At 58.5% G+C, this 12,879-nt stretch overlaps 4 non-coding genes and 3 pseudogenes across 4 annotated transcripts; all 7 read right to left on the bottom strand.

Moving 5' to 3' along the window:
* Positions 1–1,810: 1,810 nt before the first annotated feature.
* Positions 1,811–1,929, bottom strand: LOC147300083 (5S ribosomal RNA; annotated as a pseudogene).
* Positions 1,930–2,911: 982 nt separating this feature from the next.
* LOC147300082 (5S ribosomal RNA) lies at positions 2,912–3,030 on the bottom strand. Its single transcript, XR_015128107.1, has one exon. It is a non-coding gene; the product is annotated as a 5S ribosomal RNA (ribosomal RNA).
* Positions 3,031–4,835: 1,805 nt separating this feature from the next.
* Positions 4,836–4,954, bottom strand: LOC147300081 (5S ribosomal RNA). Its single transcript, XR_015128035.1, has one exon. It is a non-coding gene; the product is annotated as a 5S ribosomal RNA (ribosomal RNA).
* A 1,610-nt stretch (positions 4,955–6,564) lies between these two features.
* LOC147300080 (5S ribosomal RNA) lies at positions 6,565–6,683 on the bottom strand (annotated as a pseudogene).
* A 624-nt stretch (positions 6,684–7,307) lies between these two features.
* LOC147300079 (5S ribosomal RNA) lies at positions 7,308–7,426 on the bottom strand. Its single transcript, XR_015128144.1, has one exon. It is a non-coding gene; the product is annotated as a 5S ribosomal RNA (ribosomal RNA).
* Positions 7,427–9,704: 2,278 nt separating this feature from the next.
* LOC147300078 (5S ribosomal RNA) lies at positions 9,705–9,823 on the bottom strand (annotated as a pseudogene).
* Positions 9,824–11,557: 1,734 nt separating this feature from the next.
* On the bottom strand, positions 11,558–11,676 carry LOC147300077 (5S ribosomal RNA). Its single transcript, XR_015128058.1, has one exon. It is a non-coding gene; the product is annotated as a 5S ribosomal RNA (ribosomal RNA).
* Between the last annotated feature and the right edge of the window lie 1,203 nt (positions 11,677–12,879).

Here is a 12,879-nt window from a genome sequence, read left to right as displayed (position 1 = left end):
TGTAAGTGGCCTCAGCCAGCAGCCACAGGCCCTGGTGTGGTCTAAGTGGCCTCAGCCAGAAGCACAGAGCCTGGTGTGATATGAGTGGCCTGAGCAAGAGCCACAGGCCCTGGTGTGGTGTAAGTGGCCTGAGCAAGAGCCACAGGCCCTGGTGTGGTGTAAGTGGCCTGAGCAAGAGCCACAGGCCCTGGTGTGGTGTAGGTGGCCTCAGCCAGAAGCCACAGGCCCTGGTGTGGTGTAAGTCGCCTCAGCCAGAAGCCACAGGCACTGGTGTGGTGTAAGTGGCCTCAGCCAGCAGCAAAAGGGCCCTGGTGTGGTGTAAGTCGCCTCAGCCAGCAGCCACCGGCCCTGGTGTGGTGTAGGTGGCCTCAGCCAGCAGCCACAGGCCCTGGTGTGGTGTAAGTGGCCTCAGCCAGCAGCCACAGGCCCTGGTGTGGTGTAAGTGGCCTCAGCCAGCAGCCACAGGCCCTGGTGTGGTGTAAGTGGCCTCAGCCAGTGCCACAGGCCCTGGTGTGGTGTAAGTGGCCTGAGCAAGAGCCACAGACCCTGGTGTGGTGTAATTGGCCTCAGCCAGCAGCCACAGGCCCTGGTGTGGTGTAAGTGGCCTCAGACAGAAGCCACAGGCACTGGTGTGGTGTAAGTGGCCTCAGCCAGCAGCAAAAGGGCCCTGGTGTGGTGTAAGTGGCCTCAGCCAGCAGCCACAGGCCCTGGTGTGGTGTAAGTGGCCTCAGCCAGCAGCCACAGGCCCTGGTGTGGTGTAAGTGGCCTAAGCCAGAGCCACAGGCCCTGGTGTGGTGTAAGTGGCCTGAGCAAGAGCCACAGGGCCTGGTTTGGTGAAGATGGCCTCGGCCAGAAGCGCAGGGCCTGGTGTGATGTGAGTGGCCTGAGCAAGAGCCACAGGCCCTGGTGTGGTGTAAGTGGCCTCAGCCAGCAGCCACAGGCCCTGGTGTGGTGTAAGTCGCCTCAGCCAGAAGCCACAGGCACTGGTGTGGTGTAAGTGGCCTCAGCCAGCAGCCACAGGCCCTGGTGTGGTGTAAGTCGCCTCAGCCAGCAGCCACAGGCCCTGGTGTGGTGTAGATGGCCTCAGCCAGCAGCCACAGGCCCTGGTGTGGTGTAAGTGGCCTCAGCCAGCAGCCACAGGCCCTGGTGTGGTCTAAGTGGCCTCAGCCAGAAGCACAGGGCCTGGTGTGATATGAGTGGCCTGAGCAAGAGCCACAGGCCCTGGTGTGGTGTAAGTGGCCTGAGCAAGAGCCACAGGCCCTGGTGTGGTGTAAGTGGCCTGAGCAAGAGCCACAGGCCCTGGTGTGGTGTAGGTGGCCTCAGCCAGCAGCCACAAGCCCTTGTGTGGTGTAAGTGGCCTCAGCCAGCAGCCACAGGCTCTGGTGTGGTGTAAGTGGCCTCAGCCAGTGCCACAGGCCCTGGTGTGGTGTAAGTTGCCTGAGCAAGAGCCACAGACCATGGTGTGGTGTAATTGGCCTCAATAGCAACTAAGGCCCTGGTGTGGTGTAAGTGGCCTCAGCCAGCAGCCACAGGCCCTGGTGTGGTGTAAGTGGCCTCAGCCAGCAGCCACAGGCCCTGGTGTGGTGTAAGTGGCCTCAGCCAGAGCCACAGGCCCTGATGTGGTGTAAGTGGCCCCAGCCGGTCACTCAGGCCCTGGTGTGGTGTAGGTGGCATCAGCTAGCAGCACAAGACATTGGAAAAGAGCCAAAAGCAATGTCGTTAATGTGCCCTCATTAATGGGCAGCTGCTTTTGGTCTTTTAATACACCCCTTCTCTGGATCAAAAGCGGTTCAATGACATGAAAATGAAAGGCTTACAGCACCAGGTATTCCCAGGCAGTCTCCCATCCAAGTACTAACCAAGCCCAGCCCTGCTCAGCTTCCGAGATCAGACGAGGTCGGGCGTGCTCAGGGTGGTATGGCCGTAAGCTGCTGGCCGCAGCACAATGTCTCAATTTATGGATTCAGGTGATTAGGTGGCAAGTACCTGAAGTTACGAAGACAATCCTATAACCCTACCTTCATGTTTGCATAATACCCTAACCCAAAGGCTCAGTTTAGCATTTATCCAACAGCACAGGCCCTGGATTGTTGAAGATGGCCTCAGGAACCAGCACAGGGCCTGGTGTGTTGTACATGGCCACAGCAAGCAGCACAGGGCCTGGTTTGGTGAAGATGGCCTCAGCAAGCAGCCACAGGCCCTGGTTTGGTGAAGATGGCCTCGGCCAGAAGCGCAGGGCCTGGTGTGATGTGAGTGGCCTGAGCAAGAGCCACAGGCCCTGGTGTGGTGTAAGTGGCCTCAGCCAGCAGCCACAGGCCCTGGTGTGGTGTAAGTGGCCTCAGCCAGAAGCCACATGCACTGGTGTGGTGTAAGTGGCCTCAGCCAGCAGCAAAAGGGCCCTGGTGTGGTGTAGGTGGCCTCAGCCAGCAGCCACAGGCCCTGGTGTGGTGTAAGTGGCCTCAATAGCAACTAAGGCCCTGGTGTGGTGTAAGTGGCTTCAGCCAGCAGCCACAGGCCCTGGTGTGGTGTAAGTGGCCTCAGCCAGCAGCCACAGGCCCTGGTGTGGTGTAGGTGGCCTCAGCCAGCAGCCACAGGCCCTGGTGTGGTGTAAGTGGCCTCAATAGCAACTAAGGCCCTGGTGTGGTGTAAGTGGCTTCAGCCAGCAGCCACAGGCTCTGGTGTGGTGTAACTGGCCTCAGCCAGCAGCCACAGGCCCTGGTCTGGTGTAAGTGGCCCCAGCCGGTCACTCAGGCCCTGGTGTGGTGTAGGTGGCATCAGCAAGCAGCACAAGACATTGGAAAACAGCCAAAAGCAGTGTCGTTAATGTGCCCTCATTAATGGGCAGCTGCTTTTGGTCTTTTAATACACCCCTTCTCTGGATCAAAAGCGGTTCAATGACATGAAAATGGAAGGCTTACAGCACCAGGTATTCCCAGGCAGTCTCCCATCCAAGTACTAACCAAGCCCAGTCCTGCTTAGCTTCCGAGATCAGACGAGGTCGGGCGTGCTCAGGGTGGTATGGCCGTAAGCTGCTGGCCCCAGCACAATGTCTCAATTTATGGATTCAAGTGATTAGGTGGCAAGTACCTGAAGTTACGAAGACAATCCTATAACCATACCTTCATGTTTGCATAATACCCTAACCCAAAGGCTCAGTTTGGCATTTATCCAACAGCACAGGCCCTGGATTGTTGAAGATGGCCTCAGGAACCAGCACAGGGCCTGGTGTGTTGTACATGGCCACAGCAAGCAGCACAGGGCCTGGTTTGGTGAAGATGGCCTCGGCCAGAAGCGCAGGGCCTGGTGTGATGTGAGTGGCCTGAGCAAGAGCCACAGGCCCTGGTGTGGTGTAAGTGGCCTCAGCCAGCAGCCACAGGCCCTGGTGTGGTGTAAGTCGCCTCAGCCAGAAGCCACAGGCACTGGTGTGGTGTAAGTGGCCTCAGCCAGCAGCAAAAGGGCCCTGGTGTGGTGTAAGTCGCCTGAGCCAGCAGCCACAGGCCCTGGTGTGGTGTAGGTGGCCTCAGCCAGCAGCCACAGGCCCTGGTGTGGTGTAAGTGGCCTCAGCCAACAGCCACAGGCCCTGGTATGGTGTAAGTGGCCTCAGCCAGCAGCCACAGGCCCTGGTGTGGTGTAAGTGGCCAGAAGCGCAGGGCCTGGTGTGATGTGAGTGGCCTGAGCAAGAGCCACAGACCCTGGTGTGGTGTAATTGGCCTCAATAGCAACTAAGGCCCTGGTGTGGTGTATGTGGCCTCAGCCAGCAGCCACAGGCCCTGGTGTGGTGTAACTGGCCTCAGCCAGCAGCCACAGGCCCTGGTGTGGTGTAAGTGGCCTCAGCCAGAGCCACAGGCCCTGATGTGGTGTAAGTCGCCTCAGCTAGCAGCACAGGGCCTGGTTTGGTGAAGATGGCCTCGGCCAGAAGCACAGGACCTGGTTTGATATGAGTGGCCTGAGCCAGCAGCCACAGGCCCTGGTGTGGTGTAAGTGGCCTCAGCCAGCAGCAACAGGCCCTGGTGTGGTGTAAGTCGCCTCAGCCAGAAGCCACAGGCACTGGGGTGGTGTAAGTGGCCTCAGCCAGCAGCAACAGGCCCTGGTGTGGTGTAAGTCGCCTCAGCAAGCAGCCACAGGCCCTGGTGTGGTGTAGGTGGTCTCAGGCAGCAGCCACAGGCCCTGGTGTGGTGTAAGTGGCCTCAGCAAGAGCCACAGACCCTGGTGTGGTGTAATTGGCCTAAGCCAGAGCCACAGGCCCTGGTGTGGTGTAAGTGGCCTGAGCAAGAACCACAGGGCCTGGTTTGGTGAAGATGGCTTCGGCCAGAAGCGCAGGGCCTGGTGTGATGTGAGTGGCCTGAGCAAGAGCCACAGGCCCTGGTGTGGTGTAAGTGGCCTCAGCCAGCAGCCACAGGCCCTGGTGTGGTGTAAGTCGCCTCAGCCAGAAGCCACAGGCACTGGTGTGGTGTAAGTGGCCTCAGCCAGCAGCCACAGGCCCTGGTGTGGTGTAAGTGGCCTCAATAGCAACTAAGGCCCTGGTGTGGTGTAAGTGGCTTCAGCCAGCAGCCACAGGCTCTGGTGTGGTGTAACTGGCCTCAGCCAGCAGCCACAGGCCCTGGTGTGGTGTAAGTGGCCTCAGCCAGAGCCACAGGCCCTGATGTGGTGTAAGTGGCCCCAGCCGGTCACTCAGGCCCTGGTGTGGTGTAGGTGGCATCAGCTAGCAGCACAAGACATTGGAAAAGAGCCAAAAGCAGTGTCGTTAATGTGCCCTCATTAATGGGCAGCTGCTTTTGGTCTTTTAATACACCCCTTCTCTGGATCAAAAGCGGTTCAATGACATGAAAATGAAAGGCTTACAGCACCAGGTATTCCCAGGTAGTCTCCCATCCAAGTACTAACCAAGCCCAGCCCTGCTTAGCTTCCGAGATCAGACGAGGTCGGGCGTGCTCAGGGTGGTATGGCCGTAAGCTGCTGGCTCCAGCACAATGTCTCAATTTATGGATTCAAGTGATTAGGTGGCAAGTACCTGAAGTTACGAAGACAATCCTATAACCATACCTGCATGTTTGCATAATACCCTAACCCAAAGGCTCAGTTTGGCATTTATCCAACAGCACAGGCCCTGGATTGTTGAAGATGGCCTCAGGAACCAGCACAGGGCCTGGTGTGTTGTACATGGCCACAGCAAGCAGCACAGGGCCTGGTTTGGTGAAGATGGCCTCGGCCAGAAGCGCAGGGCCTGGTGTGATGTGAGTGGCCTGCGCAAGAGCCACAGGCCTTGGTGTGGTGTAAGTGGCCTCAGCCAGCAGCCACAGGCCCTGGTGTGGTGTAAGTCACCTCAGCCAGAAGCCACAGGCACTGGTGTGGTGTAAGTGGCCTCAGCCAGCAGCAAAAGGGCCCTGGTGTGGTGTAAGTGGCCTCAGCCAGCAGCCACAGGCCCTGGTGTGGTGTAGGTGGCCTCAGCCAGCAGCCACAGGCCCTTGTGTGGTGTAATTGGCCTCAATAGCAACTAAGGCCCTGGTGTGGTGTAGGTGGCCTCAGCCAGCAGCCACAGGCCCTGGTGTGGTGTAAGTGGCCTCAGCCAGTGCCACCGGCCCTGGTGTGGTGTAAGTGGCCTGAGCAAGAGCCACAGACCCTGGTGTGGTGTAGGTTGTCCTCAGCCAGCAGCCACAGGCCCTGGTGTGGTGTAAGTGGCCTCAGCCAGTGCCACAGGCACTGGTGTGGTGTAAGTGGCCTGAGCAAGAGCCACAGACCCTGGTGTGGTGTAATTGGCCTCAATAGCAACTAAGGCCCTGGTGTGGTGTAAGTGGCCTCAGCCAGCAGCCACAGGCCCTGGTGTGGTGAAAGTGGCCTCAGCAAGAGCCACAGACCCTGGTGTGGTGAAGATGGCCTCGGCCAGAAGCGCAGGGCCTGGTGTGATGTGAGTGGCCTGAGCAAGAGCCACAGGCCTTGGTGTGGTGTAAGTGGCCTCAGCCAGCAGCCACAGGCCCTGGTGTGGTGTAAGTCGCCTCAGCCAGAAGCCACAGGCACTGGTGTGGTGTAAGTGGCCTCAGCCAGCAGCCACAGGCCCTGGTGTGGTGTAGGTGGCCTCAGCCAGCAGCCACAGGCCCTGGTGTGGTGTAGGTGGCCTCAGCCAGCAGCCACAGGCCCTGGTGTGGTGTAGGTGGCCTCAGCCAGCAGCCACAGGCCCTGGTGTGGTGTAAGTGGCCTGAGCAAGAGCCACAGGCCCTGGTGTGGTGTAAGTGGCCTCAATAGCAAATAAGGCCCTGGTGTGGTGTAAGTGGCCTCAGCCAGCAGCCACAGGCCCTGGTGTGGTGTAAGTGGCCTCAGCCAGTGCCACAGGCCCTGGTGTGGTGTAAGTGGCCTGAGCAAGAGCCAAAGACCCTGGTGTGGTGTAATTGGCCTCAATAGCAACTAAGGCCCTGGTTTGGTGTAGGTGGCATCAGCTAGCAGCACAAGACATTGGAAAACAGCCAAAAGCAATGACGTTAATGTGCCCTCATTAATGGGCAGCTGCTTTTGGTCTTTTAATACACCCCTTCTCTGGATCAAAAGCGGTTCAATGACATGAAAATGAAAGGCTTACAGCACCAGGTATTCCCAGGCAGTCTCCCATCCAAGTACTAACCAAGCCCAGCCCTGCTCAGCTTCCGAGATCAGACGAGGTCGGGCGTGCTCAGGGTGGTATGGCCGTAAGCTGCTGGCCACAGCACAATGTCTGAATTTATGGATTCAGGTGATTAGGTGGCAAGTACCTGAAGTTACGAAGACAATCCTATAACCCTACCTTCATGTTTGCATAATACCCTAACCCAAAGGCTCAGTTTAGCATTTATCCAACAGCACAGGCCCTGGATTGTTGAAGATGGCCTCAGGAACCAGCACAGGGCCTGGTGTGTTGTACATGGCCACAGCAAGCAGCACAGGGCCTGGTTTGGTGAAGATGGCCTCGGCCAGAAGCGCAGGGCCTGGTGTGATGTGAGTGGCCTGAGCAAGAGCCACAGGCCCTGGTGTGGTGTAAGTGGCCTCAGCCAGCAGCCACAGGCCCTGGTGTGGTGTAAGTCGCCTCAGCCAGAACCCACAGGCCCTGGTGTGGTGTAAGTGGCCTCAGCCAGAGCCACAGCCCCTGATGTGGTGTAAGTGGCCCCAGCCGGTCACTCAGGCCCTGGTGTGGTGTAGGTGGCATCAGCTAGCAGCACAAGACATTGGAAAAGAGCCAAAAGCAATGTGATTAATGTGGCCTTATTAATGGGCAGCTGCTTTTGGTCTTTTAATACACCCCTTCTCTGGATCAAAAGCGGTTCAATGACATGAAAATGAAAGGCTTACAGCACCAGGTATTCCCAGGCAGTCTCCCATCCAAGTACTAACCAAGCCCAGCCCTGCTTAGCTTCCGAGATCAGACGAGGTCGGGCGTGCTCAGGGTGGTATGGCCGTAAGCTGCTGGCCCCAGCACAATGTCTCAATTTATGGATTCAAGTGATTAGGTGGCAAGTACCTGAAGTTACGAAGACAATCCTATAACCATACCTGCATGTTTGCATAATACCCTAACCCAAAGGCTCAGTTTGGCATTTATCCAACAGCACAGGCCCTGGATTGTTGAAGATGGCCTCAGGAAACAGCACAGGGCCTGGTGTGTTGTACATGGCCACAGCAAGCAGCACAGGGCCTGGTTTGGTGAAGATGGCCTCAGCCAGAAGCACAGGGCCTGGTGTGATATGAGTGGCCTGAGCAAGAGCCACAGGCCCTGGTGTGGTGTAAGTGGCCTGAGCAAGAGCCACAGGCCCTGGTGTGGTGTAAGTGGCCTGAGCAAGAGCCACAGGCCCTGGTGTGGTGTAGGTGGCCTCAGCCAGCAGCCACAGGCCCTGGTGTGGTGTAGGTGGCCTCAGCCAGCAGCCACAAGCCCTTGTGTGGTGTAAGTGGCCTCAGCCAGCAGCCACAGGCCCTGGTGTGGTGTAAGTGGCCTCAGCCAGTGCCACAGGCCCTGGTGTGGTGTAAGTGGCCTGAGCAAGAGCCACAGACCATGGTGTGGTGTAATTGGCCTCAATAGCAACTAAGGCCCTGGTGTAGTGTAGGTGGCCTAAGCCAGCAGCCACAGGCCCTGGTGTGGTGTAAGTGGCCTCAGCCAGCAGCCACAGCCCCTGGTGTGGTGTAAGTCGCCTCAGCCACAAGCCACAGGCACTGGTGTGGTGTAAGTGGCCTCAGCCAGCAGCAAAAGGGCCCTGGTGTGGTGTAAGTCGCCTCAGCCAGCAGCCACAGGCCCTGGTGTGATATGAGTGGCCTGAGCAAGAGCCACAGACCATGGTGTGGTGTAATTGGCCTCAATAGCAACTAAGGCCCTGGTGTGGTGTAAGTGGCCTCAGCCAGCAGCCACAGGCCCTGGTGTGATATGAGTGGCCTGAGCAAGAGCCACAGACCATGGTGTGGTGTAATTGGCCTCAATAGCAACTAAGGCCCTGGTGTGGTGTAAGTGGCCTCAGCCAGCAGCCACAGGCCCTGGTGTGGTGTAAGTGGCCTCAGCCAGCAGCCACAGGCCCTGGTGTGGTGTAAGTGGCCTGAGCAAGTGCCACAGGCCCTGGTGTGGTGTAAGTGGCCTAAGCCAGAGCCACAGGCCCTGGTGTGGTGTAAGTGGCCTGAGCAAGAGCCACAGGGCCTGGTTTGGTGAAGATGGCCTCAGCCAGAAGCGCAGGGCCTGGTGTGATGTGAGTGGCCTGAGCAAGAGCCACAGGCCCTGGTGTGGTGTAAGTGGCCTCAGCCAGCAGCCACAGGCCCTGGTGTGGTGTAAGTCGCCTCAGCCAGAAGCCACAGGCACTGGTGTGGTGTAAGTGGCCTCAGCCAGCAGCAAAAGGGCCCTGGTGTGGTGTAAGTCGCCTCAGCCAGCAGCCACAGGCCCTGGTGTGGTGTAGATGGCCTCAGCCAGCAGCCACAGGCCCTGGTGTGGTGTAAGTGGCCTCAGACAGCAGCCACAGGCCCTGGTGTGGTGTAGGTGGCCTCAGCCAGCAGCCACAGGCCCTGTTGTGGTGTAAGTGGCCTCAGCCAGCAGCCACAGGCCCTGGTGTGGTGTAAGTGGCCTGAGCAAGAGCCACAGGCCCTGGTGTGGTGTAAGTGGCCTGAGCAAGAGCCACAGACCCTGGTGTGGTGTAATTGGCCTCAATAGCAACTAATGCCCTGGTGTGGTGTAGGTGGCCTCAGCCAGCAGCCACAGGCCCTGGTGTGGTGTAAGTGGCCTCAGCCAGCAGCCACAGGCCCTGGTGTGGTGTAAGTGGCCTGAGCAAGTGCCACAGGCCTGGTGTGGTGTAAGTGGCCTGAGCAAGAGCCACAGACCCTGGTGTAGTGTAATTGGCCTCAATAGCAACTAAGGCCCTGGTGTGGTGTAAGTGGCCTCAATAGCAACTAAGGCCCTGGTGTGGTGTAAGTGGCTTCAGCCAGCAGCCACAGGCTCTGGTGTGGTGTAACTGGCCTCAGCCAGCAGCCACAGGCCCTGGTGTGGTGTAAGTGGCCTCAGCCAGAGCCACAGGCCCTGATGTGGTATAAGTGGCCCCAGCCGGTCACTCAGGCCCTGGTGTGGTGTAGGTGGCATCAGCTAGCAGCACAAGACATTGGAAAACAGCCAAAAGCAGTGTCGTTAATGTGCCCTCATTAATGGGCAGCTGCTTTTGGTCTTTTAATACACCCCTTCTCTGGATCAAAAGCGGTTCAATGACATGAAAATGAAAGGCTTACAGTACCAGGTATTCCCAGGCAGTCTCCCATCCAAGTACTAACGAAGCCCAGCCCTGCTTAGCTTCCGAGATCAGACGAGGTCGGGCGTGCTCAGGGTGGTATGGCCGTAAGCTGCTGGCCCCAGCACAATGTCTCAATTTATGGATTCAAGTGATTAGGTGGCAAGTACCTGAAGTTACGAAGACAATCCTATAACCATACCTGCATGTTTGCATAATACCCTAACCCAAAGGCTCAGTTTGGCATTTATCCAACAGCACAGGCCCTGGATTGTTGTACATGGCCACAGCAAGCAGCACAGGGCCTGGTTTGGTGAAGATGGCCTCGGCCAGAAGCGCAGGGCCTGGTGTGATGTGAGTGGCCTGAGCAAGAGCCACAGGCCTTGGTGTGGTGTAAGTGGCCTCAGCCAGCAGCCACAGGCCCTGGTGTGGTGTAGGTGGCCTCAGCCAGAAGCCACAGGCACTTGTGTGGTGTAAGTGGCCTCAGCCAGCAGCAAAAGGGCCCTGGTGTGGTGTAAGTCGCCTCAGCCAGCAGCCACAGGCCCTGGTGTGGTGTAGGTGGCCTCAGCCAGCAGCCACAGGCCCTGGTGTGGTCTAAGTGGCCTCAGCCAGTGCCACAGGCCCTGGTGTGGTGTAAGTGGCCTGAGTAAGAGCCACAGGCCCTGGTGTGGTGTAAGTGGCCTCAGCCAGCAGCCACAGGCCCTGGTGTGGTGTAAGTGGCCTGAGCAAGTGCCACAGGCCCTGGTGTGGTGTAAGTGGCCTAAGCCAGAGCCACAGGCCCTGGTGTGGTGTAAGTGGCCTGAGCAAGAGCCACAGGGCCTGGTTTGGTGAAGATGGCCTCGGCCAGAAGCGCAGGGCCTGGTGTGATGTGAGTGGCCTGAGCAAGAGCCACAGGCCCTGGTGTGGTGTAAGTGGCCTCAGCCAGCAGCCACAGGCCCTGGTGTGGTGTAAGTCGCCTCAGCCAGAAGCCACAGGCACTGGTGTGGTGTAAGTGGCCTCAGCCAGCAGCAAAAGGGCCCTGGTGTGGTGTAAGTCGCCTCAGCCAGCAGCCACAGGCCCTGGTGTGGTGTAGATGGCCTCAGCCAGCAGCCACAGGCCCTGGTGTGGTGTAAGTGGCCTCAGCCAGCAGCCACAGGCCCTGGTGTGGTCTAAGTGGCCTCAGCCAGAAGCACAGGGCCTGGTGTGATATGAGTGGCCTGAGCAAGAGCCACAGGCCCTGGTGTGGTGTAAGTGGCCTGAGCAAGAGCCACAGGCCCTGGTGTGGTGTAAGTGGCCTGAGCAAGAGCCACAGGCCCTGGTGTGGTGTAGGTGGCCTCAGCCAGCAGCCACAGGCCCTGGTGTGGTGTAGGTGGCCTCAGCCAGCAGCCACAAGCCCTTGTGTGGTGTAAGTGGCCTCAGCCAGCAGCCACAGGCCCTGGTGTGGTGTAAGTGGCCTCAGCCAGCAGCCACAGGCCCTGGTGTGGTGTAGGTGCCCTCAGCCAGCAGCCACAGGCCCTGGTGTGGTGTAAGTGGCCTCAATAGCAACTAAGGCCCTGGTGTGGTGTAAGTGGCTTCAGCCAGCAGCCACAGGCTCTGGTGCGGTGTAACTGGCCTCAGCCAGCAGCCACAGGCCCTGGTGTGGTGTAAGTGGCCTCAGCCAGAGCCACAGGCCCTGATGTGGTGTAAGTGGCCCCAGCCGGTCACTCAGGCCCTGGTGTGGTGTAGGTGGCATCAGCTAGCAGCACAAGACATTGGAAAACAGCCAAAAGCAGTGTCGTTAATGTGCCCTCATTAATGGGCAGCTGCTTTTGGTATTTTAATACACCCCTTCTCTGGATCAAAAGCGGTTCAATGACATGAAAATGAAAGGCTTACAGCACCAGGTATTCCCAGGCAGTCTCCCATCCAAGTACTATCCAAGCCCAGCCCTGCTTAGCTTCCGAGATCAGACGAGGTCGGGCGTGCTCAGGGTGGTATGGCCGTAAGCTGCTGGCCCCAGCACAATGTCTCAATTTATGGATTCAAGTGATTAGGTGGCAAGTACCTGAAGTTACGAAGACAATCCTATAACCATACCTGCATGTTTGCATAATACCCTAACCCAAAGGCTCAGTTTGGCATTTATCCAACAGCACAGGCCCTGGATTGTTGAAGATGGCCTCAGGAACCAGCACAGGGCCTGGTGTGTTGTACATGGCCACAGCAAGCAGCACAGGGCCTGGTTTGGTGAAGATGGCCTCGGCCAGAAGCGCAGGGCCTGGTGTGATGTGAGTGGCCTGAGCAAGAGCCACAGGCCTTGGTGTGGTGTAAGTGGCCTCAGCCAGCAGCCACAGGCCCTGGTGTGGTGTAGGTGTCCTCAGCCAGAAGCCACAGGCACTTGTGTGGTGTAAGTGGCCTCAGCCAGCAGCAAAAGGGCCCTGGTGTGGTGTAAGTCGCCTCAGCCAGCAGCCACAGGCCCTGGTGTGGTGTAGGTGGCCTCAGCCAGCAGCCACAGGCCCTGGTGTGGTGTAAGTGGCCTCAGCCAGCAGCCACAGGCCCTGGTGTGGTGTAAGTGGCCTCAGCCAGCAGCCACAGGCCCTGGTGTGGTGTAAGTGGCCTCAGCCAGTGCCACAGGCCCTGGTGTGGTGTAAGTGGCCTGAGCAAGAGTCACAGACCCTGGTGTGGTGTAATTGGCCTCAGCCAGCAGCCACAGGCCCTGGTGTGGTGTAAGTCGCCTCAGACAGAAGCCACAGGCACTGGTGTGGTGTAAGTGGCCTCAGCCAGCAGCAAAAGGGCCCTGGTGTGGTGTAAGTCGCCTCAGCCAGCAGCCACAGGCCCTGGTGTGGTGTAGGTGGCCTCAGCCACCAGCCAAAGGCCCTGGTGTGGTGTAAGTGGCCTCAGCCAGCAGCCACAGGCCCTGGTGTGGTGTAAGTGGCCTCAGCCACCAGCCACAGGCCCTGGTGTGGTGTAAGTGGCCTCAGCCAGTGCCACAGGCCCTGGTGTGGTGTAAGTGGCCTGAGCAAGAGCCACAGGCCCTGGTGTGGTGTAAGTGGCCTGAGCAAGAGCCACAGACCCTGGTGTGGTGTAATTGGCCTCAATAGCAACTAATGCCCTGGTGTGGTGTAGGTGGCCTCAGCCAGCAGCCACAGGCCCTGGTGTGGTGTAAGTGGCCTGAGCAAGAGCCACAGGCCCTGGTGTGGTGTAAGTGGCC

This window comes from Aulonocara sp. 'chitande type north' Nkhata Bay, unplaced genomic scaffold (assembly GCF_057382095.1).
Source record: "Aulonocara sp. 'chitande type north' Nkhata Bay isolate Kocher_YH1m ecotype deep benthic unplaced genomic scaffold, A_spYH_male_GT1.1 unmapped_scaffold_35, whole genome shotgun sequence".
Taxonomy (NCBI): Eukaryota; Metazoa; Chordata; class Actinopteri; order Cichliformes; family Cichlidae; genus Aulonocara; species Aulonocara sp. 'chitande type north' Nkhata Bay.
Note: the sequence above shows the minus strand (reverse complement) of the source record. Positions and strands in the feature narration are given on the sequence as shown.